Genomic DNA, 6,000 nt, shown 5'->3' with positions numbered 1-6,000 from the left:
CTGGTACATGTCTCATGACCAGTCAAATGAAGCTTTGAGTTGTGCCTCACCAATTCCTGGAGCTCATTCTTATCAGCTGCAGATCTTCTTTTCACATTCTTACTTCCCTTATCAAGAGCTGCTTAGTCCTTCAAGCCTCAAACTGTGTTATGTGTTCTGCCTGTCATGGTGGCATGGTGCCTGTCAGTGATGTCTTTATGACAATGCAGTCAATATGCAGCTTGTTATATCACCTTACAAATTAGCCCATGTTGCTTGTGAGAAGCTACCTTCTCTTAAATAGCCAGGTTTTGTACTTGTCTGGCAGAGAGGTAGGTACAATAGCTTTGTACAGCTTTAGCCTAGCAGAGAGCTTGATTCTATGTTAACCATATAGTCCCTGTGAAAGTTTGGCAGAAATGATTGTTCTTTCCTTTTTCAGGAAATCACCTCTGTGTCCCTAATGACATTGTCATTCAAATTGCTTGTAAAATCAAGAGTTACACTCTTTTCCAGAACTTTCTGATAAACAGTCTTGCTGATTTTTTCAAAGGTGTTCAGGAAGTAAATCATTAGCATCAACAGTTCCTATTAATCCCTCTACAAAGGTGTATAAAAAAAACCCCAAACTTTTGCAGACTGAATTGAGTCTGAGAACTTGTGATTTTGGAGATTACAGAGCATCATGCATCATGTCCTAAGCAGGACAAGCTGGATGTGCTTCAAGATGCATCCTTTTTTAATGTTCCTTATAACAACAAAGTGCTTGAGAAGGCTTGACTGACCTTTATTCTACCTTGCATCTCATCATGGAGTTATTTCAAAATTAATAGCTGCTCTTGGACAGGAGAGACTTTCCAGGAATCTTCAGAGTCTGGGTTTCTGATTACATCAGAGGTTTTAATAAGCTCATGGAAGTGACGTAAATGTTGTAAGTTTTACTTCTTCCTTTTCCTGTCTTTATATGGTGATAAATGCTATGGAAATTGTTCCATTGTTTGCCTGAAAACTGCTTTTTGCTTTGTTAAAGTAAGTATTGGCAGCATATGAATACAGTAACACTGGTGCTCTACCACAAAGGTCTTTCATATGATACAGCTTGATCTGGATTCAGTGACAAATGGTCTTTAATCCAGCCTGCCAGCAGGTATGTCTGACCAAGATAACACAGTCGAAGTGGTGCCTATTTCCTTTTTAAACAGAAGCTGACTGGCCGTATTACTGCTGGCAAATTGGCTTGGATGTTTCCACTTCATACTGTCAAACCATCCCTGCGCCAAATGACAAGCCTCATCTGAGCTATTTCTTCAAATAAAGCATAGCCTATGTGACTTTGCAAGTCAACCTCACTAGCTATTTTTACTCAGTACAGCAGCTATGCCAGTTGCCCTTCAGTGTTACTTTGCATTCTGGAAGAATTTTCTCCTCTGTGCATAGAAATTTCAGATGGTAGCTGTAACCAACTGCCATAATGTGTGGTTTTGACCACAGCTAAAAAGGATTCAGCACACACAGCATGTGATGTCTTTTCAGAAAACATACTATTTTTAATTCTTTCCCATTGCAGAAGTTTGGCCAGTAGTCCTAATTCCCAATTCAAAGTTCTATGTGAAAGCACAGAGCAGTGCTCTTGTCTTTTTATTAATTTTTTTTTTTTTTACACCACCCTGTATTCTAGGCTAGCTGTACACAGCTTTATGCTTGTTTTACTACTCTTCTGCCTGCATCCCTTTCTACAGGATTTCTTCCCAGCATTGGCAACTGCAACACATCACTGCCACTGAAAGACTTACACAGCACCATCATGGATCTTTTTCTGGGTCAGTACATCACTGTGCTAAGTGTCTCCACTGCTGTGAACTTATTATATAGGGGTTTTCAACATTTTTGTAACCAACAATTTGCATGGTAAAATTAAACATTCAAAAAATGTCAGCTGCGCGTTCTGACAAAGCCACATACATGGTTTAACTGGTCAGCCAAGTCTGTTTCCCAGGGAATTGCTGACAGACAAAATCATGACTACCAAAGTCATGTTCTTGGTAATGGAATGAAATGTAGAAATTGGGTTTTGTAAGCAACTGTTTCTCCTCTGAACTCTCCAATGAGTCTAAATTCAGTCTGAGTTCCATTCTTGGAAGGATATTTATGTCAAAACAAGTGGTGGCAAAGAGTTTATATCCTGCTGCCAATCCAATATAGAAAGACACTTAGAATTTAAATGCAAACATAATTTCTGTAATATTTTGATATAAAACAGGTGGTAGCTGCTGATCATTATTTGCAGTTGTTATCTGTAATAGCAGACAATTTGGTACACAATGTACAGTTATTTGTACATTTTGAAAGAGTTTTTACAATGAGCTGCATAATCAAACCAGTTTTGTGTAGTATATCAATCCTGGGAGAATACTACTCCAACCAGAATACTTAAGAAGGCTGGCTAATGCTAGTGCTTACTGAATAGAAATTCTCAGAACTGCATGCAAGAAACACCATGAAAAATGATAAAATATGAAAATACTAGTTACATTACTGATCTTTGCTTTCTGAATTGAACAGTTGATTTTGTGAGATATGTCATAAATCAGAATATGATAAGTTAGAAATATTCAGGTAACATTAGAATTTTCAGTTTTGATTAGTTTAGATCAATCCAAATTCAGAACATCTACTCTGTATTCATTCTCGTAGGAGATAAAGTCAGAATCAGAATCACAGAATATTCTGAGTTGGAAGAGGCCCACAAGGATCATCACATCCCTTGCATTCCACCTACAAGTAGGACCTTCCTCTGCCTCTAAACAAGGGATAAATTTTTCTGCTTCTTCTGAAAAAGAAGCAGAAAATGTATGGCTTGGAAAGATATGAAAAACAAAGGGAACTTTGTAGAGCATTTTACAATCCCTGACCTTGTAGAGTGTCTGAAACTCTGATGAGCTTCTAACAAGAATATTTTCATCATTTTTAATGGGTACTAACTCATATACTCGAAGTAAACATCTTAAAATGCTAAAAACTTAAAAAGCCATGAACAATTATTTTTTTCTATGTTTTCCTATGCTGTTTGAAAATATTTCAACTCCACTGCTTGTTTCTGGAGATAATTACCATTTTCCTCTAATAACAGCAGGCAGCCAACTTTGTTTTACCTACAACCATCTTTTCCAAATAAAAGCTACAGCAAAGCTAACTTCTGTCATTGGTGTGTTTTAATAGTTTGTAGGGAGTATTGCAGGGTGACACTAATACCTGCAGTTAGCCTGGCTGTTTGCAAGGTAGCTCCACAGTGATTTTCATCCTAAGCAAGTAGAAGAGAGATCCCATGAAATGCACATCACTGGTCTCTAGCGTGGAAAAGCATGTAGAAGATTTTCCCAGAAAGGAATAGAGTGGAGTGCAGACAATATCTATTCCAACACAAAGCCTTAAACGTGGCTGGTTTAACCAGTGATGTTATCCACTCACAGGGGCTGAATTTTTCAATGACATCCTGCCCGCTGTTAGAGAAATGACTGAAAACTGGTTCAGCCAGCTCTGAACTGCTTTTCCTTTTCACACCATCTCAGGCCTTAATCTGCAAAGGACATTCTGGGGTCAAGCTCTGGGATGAGTAGGAGATGAAGTATTATCCCCAGTTTAAATTGTTTGAGATACCATATCTGAAACAGTTATCCTGGTACTTTGTGTCACGGGGTGAGGAAGCTATCAGCAGCCCCATGGGTCAACATTCAGAAAACTGATGTGGAAGCACCTTTTCTTTACTTTTTCGATCTGTGCTAGTTTAGCTAGTCCCACAAGCCTGGTTTCACAGTTTGCTTTGATTGCACATGCCAGTGAAAAGGTTGAAACTGATTTAAACTTTGTGAGATGGATAGCAGCTGTTGTACTAAGCTATTTAAACCCAACAATTTGGGCTTAAACCTTGGCTGAGTAAATACAAAGCCTTAACCATACATAGTAGCCATAATGAGCTTTTCTTTTTCAATTTCAGTGGATAGAATTTATTTTTAAATCAAATCAACAATATTTTACTGCCAGATTTTTCAATACCAAATTTTTCATTGCCAGATACTGAAGTATCTTACCAAAAAAAACCCTAAAAATAAAGCAGGTGAGTTTATTTACATTTTTCATGAGTAAGGCATTTTTTGTCATGCTGTGATGCAGTGCAGCTCTCTCCTCCCTAAAACAAAGTTTAAAAAAGCCCAACATTGGAATCATGTAACAGTCTGAAAAATTATATCTTTGTGTTGTGTGTGTATGTCTCATATGTCTCTAGAATAAAAGAAAGGAAGATGAAGTGGATGAGAGGAAATGTAAAGAAAACCAGCCTACAATAGTGTGTGCACTTCCTGTTGGTTTCTGTAGCTTTTAAAGTCGAAAGTGGTACATACATATAAGAATGGGAAAAGTTCCAAAGCATTCTTTCTGAAGTCACGAGGTTGTTTCCTTATCACTGAGTAAGGCATCTAATGCTGACAAGAGTAGGATAATAATGTTAATTTTTTACCCAGGTAGAAAAGAATGAGTGACAGATTCACACAGCTGCTAAGATTGCCCAATTCAATTTGCAATTTTTCATTAGAACCAGAGGCCTTGGGTGTAGGCTTTGGATCAAATGTGAGGGTTGGTATCAATCCTTCTTCTTTACACTCATTGATGGCAAAAATCACAGATTCACTTGAAGGGCTTTTGGACAAATCTAGGTGAAAGTCTGTTGCTATTAATACGGTTTGATCTGCAATTTCCTGCTCATTTGGATGTGAAACTTTAGCAGGAGAAACTAACAAAATCAGTATTTGTGACATGACAGCTGGCAGCTTTGCATGGTGCAGCCACTGGTGTTCAGCCACCATCTATCTCCATGCAAGCACAAGCCATTTCTGAAAGCTAGGACTTTCCATCTTAACCCACTTCCTGCAGGCAACTTAGAGTACTCCTGTGGAAATTCTCCTTGGTCACTGCTCTGCACACAGCTGTCACAGTCCCTCAGAGTACCCAGCATTGTTTTTCCCAACCTATGAGCATTTTTATGACACTTTATAAGTGGAGTAGAAAGCTCTTTCAAAGGATAAAAGAGGAGCTTCTCACCATTTTTTCTCACCCTGAGAAACAACATTCCTGTGTTTTAAGTAAGAGCTTTGTATAGGATCTCATGTAAGGTAAATCTTAGAATGCCCATTACAGAGGTATCTAGTTGAATACTATTTTCAGTGCCTTCACTTTTACACATTTAGCAAACAAAAGCAGAGTATGCCATGGTGTCTCACAACAAAGATAGAATACCTCACGGTGTGCTGTGGATTTTTGTTTGTTTTTAATATGAAGTAAAAGTAAGAAGTCACAGAAGTTCAAATTTCATCTCTTCCTAAATTTTACATTTTTACCTGCAATGAAAATGAAAGCAATATGGCTGTTGTTTGGTTTTGGTGGGTTTTTTAAATGCAGGTGATTTAACTAATCTAGATTTAGTGGGGCAGATGGCATTATAAACTCATCAGAGAACCCAATGGAATTACTCATATATATACAATTACTCATATATATGAACATTTGTATGGTAATAGTTGACACCAAAGTAAATACTACACTTTCTCACAAAATCTACTTTCCGTTATTTCTTTCAGCTGTACTTAGAGGTGAGATCCTTTTTTCCATAGCTATCTCTTAGCATTTATTCTTACATACTCCTCTTTTTTTGTTTCCATTTGTCTCATCTGCAGTTCAGTTTCAAAAACTGATTTACCACCTTTTCTTTTGTTTTGGAAAGAAACAAAAGTTTGCTTGGGAACTTTCTGTTCTGTCTTTTGAGAATTCCCTTCACACTCACGCGGCATTCACTGCAGTATTCCTAGACGTGGAATATTTGTTAAGTCCATCTATGAGTATGTGCTACATCAACTATTTTTGACTACAGGAAAGTCTTTCATTTTCATCAGGACTGACACTTACTCAGTGTACCAGTACAATAAAAATGTTTTATGTTCTAACCAAATGTAACTTTTTGTTCCAGAGGAT

The sequence above is a fragment of the Manacus vitellinus genome, unplaced genomic scaffold, assembly GCF_001715985.3.
Source record: "Manacus vitellinus isolate BGI_N305 unplaced genomic scaffold, ASM171598v3 scaffold_1_pilon, whole genome shotgun sequence".
Classification (NCBI taxonomy): Eukaryota; Metazoa; Chordata; class Aves; order Passeriformes; family Pipridae; genus Manacus; species Manacus vitellinus.
This window is presented reverse-complemented; position numbering follows the sequence as displayed.